Source organism: Lactuca virosa, chromosome 9, assembly GCF_052849685.1.
Source record: "Lactuca virosa cultivar CGN04683 chromosome 9, Lactuca_virosa_CGN04683_v6, whole genome shotgun sequence".
Lineage (NCBI taxonomy): Eukaryota > Viridiplantae > Streptophyta > Magnoliopsida > Asterales > Asteraceae > Lactuca > Lactuca virosa.
The window spans coordinates 134,827,596-134,831,287 of NC_136434.1; positions in this window are offsets into that span (position 1 = coordinate 134,827,596).

Consider the following 3,692-nt stretch of genomic DNA (forward strand, 5'->3'; position numbering starts at 1 on the left):
ACTTTTGATATGATTATTGATCATCCCATTAGTTCTCTCTTTTCATCTCAATCCACTGAACCACCTAAACCTCTTAACGATGATGATACTGATGATGGAGGGTTTGGAGGATCATTTGTTGATTTGGAATTTGATCCAGAAGAAGAAGATATCCCAGATCATATGTTGATGTCCGGGAAGTAGTTCAAGATTCTAAACAAAAAGCTCAATTCAATACTTCAATCTCAAGCAGATGCATGGGGTAAGAATTATGTTTCAAGTATTGAAGTTGATGTGATGCTTAAAGCTCAGGAAGTTCGGTTGTTCAAGAAAGTGGAGAAGTTGATACATGAATCTGAATCTCGTCTTTTCGATAAGCTTGATTCCATGGATAATGTAACGAGTTATGAGTCAAATCTGCATCTTCGACTTTTAATGATGAGCTCAAGGATTTGAAACGGATTGCAAAGGAATGCTATGTTCTTTTTGTACAAGATGTTAAAACGGTTCGTGAGAATGTCAATCACGAGATTGAAGAACTGAAGGTTGATGTATCCAAAGAGCTTCATGAGATGGATACCAAATACTCTTCTCTTCTTGAGAAAGTGGATATTATTGCGGATGCTGTTACAACGTTTGTTAAAACTCATCAATCCTTTGATCATAAGTTTGATGAGAAAGCAATTGTTGTTGTTACAAGTTTTGAAAAAGTTACTTCTATGCTTGAAGAATTGAAGGGCATTGTTTCGAAACCCAGTTCCTCATCCCTTTTTACTCCTGAGTTTATTGATCATAAGTTTCGTTATTTCGAAGCAGTAATTCAAAAGATGTTGGCTCCATTATCTCAGTTTGCCACTATCTTACCAACGAATGCCCCACCTGTTATTACAGGGGTGCAAGGGAGAGAAAAGGTGAATGTTGGTAAAGAAGAAGGTGCATCTGGTATTACAAGTGAAGAAGTGAAAGTAGTTGGAAAAGTTTTTACAACTCACATTCCCAGTTCAAAACCAATAATTTCGCAAGCTGAACCTGTAACATCAACTGTTGTTACTACAAGGCCAATCTTAAAAGGCATTTGGTATAGTTTTTGCTAGGAAGAATAAGAAGGGAAAACCATCGAAGTTCTTTTTCCAAACAAGTGAAATTGAAAGATATTCAACTGCTCAGTATACAAACTTAATTGTTCGTATGAATAGTTGTAAGAAGAATAATGATGGAGATAAGGCGGACTAAAGAAGGTGATGAATTGGTATGCTGAAATTCGAAGAACATTACACTTGGTTGCTCAAGTTTTGATCAACTGATTTCGACGCTGCTTACAAAGAGGGAGATTGTAAGGGTCGAAATTTTATTGTAAGGTGTCGAAATGTAATGTTATTTTACAAAGGCATTTTGTGTCGAAACTATAATGTTTAGTCCTTTGTAACTTTTTGTATGCTTTATTGTTTTCCTATAAATAGGGAATGTTACTTAGAGTTAGATAAGAGTTTTGGAGTTGTTCTTGTCTATATCTATCGTCGAGTCTAAAAGATGGTCACATAAGTAAAATTTTAAATTAATCGATCATAACAATAATTAAAAAATAACAAAAAACCAATAATAATATTCAGTTTTATTTATGCACAAGCAACGGGTAGAAGCTATTGAGTAATATCGTTCAAGATAGTTGAGATTATATATATATATATATATATATATATATATATATATATATATATATATATATATATATATTACATCCGTCCCAAAGTGATAGTCCGATTTTGATTTTTGAAGTTTTTTTCTTCAACTTTAACCTTAAATATTTTTGCTTTTGATAGATAATACTTGATGCAAAATATATGAATGAATTGTCTTTTAAATGTTTTTTCATTGTTATAAGTTTTATCAAGTAATATATAACACAAATAAAAATATTTAAGGTCAAAGTGGAAGATAAAATATTTCAAAAGTCAAAAGTGGACTATCAATTTGGGACGGAAGGAGTATATATATATATATATATATATATATATATATACTATTATATAAATTTTAATATCAATAACTCAACCATTTTAAGCAGCATATATATTTTTAATATTTTAACAATATTTATTTAAGCTGCGCAACGCGCGGGAATTCGCCTAGTATCTTATAAAGGAGGTCATTCAAGTGAATATGGTTCAAGATATGTCATCTATCTTGAACCATATTCATTTGAACTCCCAAACTTTTCAACTTAGGCTAACTGAATGATAATATAACTCAAGAGTTTTTTAACTTATGATATTTAGTTGGTACTTATGACACATGATTAGTTATTATATATATATATATATATATATATATATATATATATATATATATATAGTTCATATACAAAGATATATTTGTGGTGCATGTATTTATATTGAACACATAAATTTATGTGTGGTGCATGTATTTATATTGAACGAGAAAGAGGTAGGTGCAACTTTTGAAGACGCCAGTTTGTATAAACTAAGTCATTTGTTGATAGTGTTTGTTATGTTCCTGTCGGTATTCTTAAAAACTATTGTATGTTCTTTTTGTATATGAAAATGATATGATGAAGATGTTGAATGTAAGTAAATATGAGTTTGATCATTTCTGTTATTGTGTATATGTACTTTTTTTAGTTCCTATATATATTGTTTCTTGAGAAAAAAATATATAGAAGTTGAATTTTTTTTTGTTTCATAGATAAACTATTTATCTTCAACCACATTAATTTGAGTTTTTAATATATTTAAAGTTAACTATTTACCTTTTAAGATAGCATACTTAATTTATTAGTTAAAACATGTTGCTTTATGTAAAATATTATCATTTTAATGTCATAACTTTTGAATAATTGATATAATATACTTAATTTTAAAATATAATGCAATCACATTATGTATTTATGTGATTGTTGCAAACTAGAATTCTACTGCCTTAAGTTTGTAACATAGTTATGAATATGTTGTCTCAATTATATAAATTTGTATTATTTAATTGGTCAATATGTTAGTAGTGAAAAAAAATACATACTCTTATATAAATAAATACACACAAAATATTAGAGACACATAATTAAGTTTTTTGTAATTGGTTTGAAGGATTTTGGTATAATATTTGATTTAGACATTCGATGATTATATTATTCATTTAATTGAGTAAACAGGATTTAAATATGTTATTTTTGTTTAATTAAGCCTCATAAGAATCCATTATATATAATAAATAAAAACCTATTTGATTTAATTCTAAATAACTTTAGAGAAAAAATGCATACACGCTTATATAAATAAATACATACAAAATATTAGATACAAATAATTAAGTTTTTAATAATTGGTTTAGACATTACATGATTATATATTCATTTAATTGAATAAACACGATTTAAATATTTTAATCCTATATAACTAAGTCTCATAAGTATCAATTAAATACAATGAACAAAAAACCTCTTTGATTTAATTCTAAATAACTTTAGTTGAAATTTAAAAAGATGTAATATTAAAAGAGCAATTAAATATCTTCCTACTTTTGTTCCTACAAATCCTCCTACCCAATTAAATGATGACATATTTCATATTAGTTTACTAAAATATCATAAAATTTCATTAAATGAGCATTAAATATTACACATGTCACTATTTAATTGGGTAGGAGGATTTGTAGGAACAAAAAGTAGGAGTATATTTAATTTCTCATATTAAAATAAC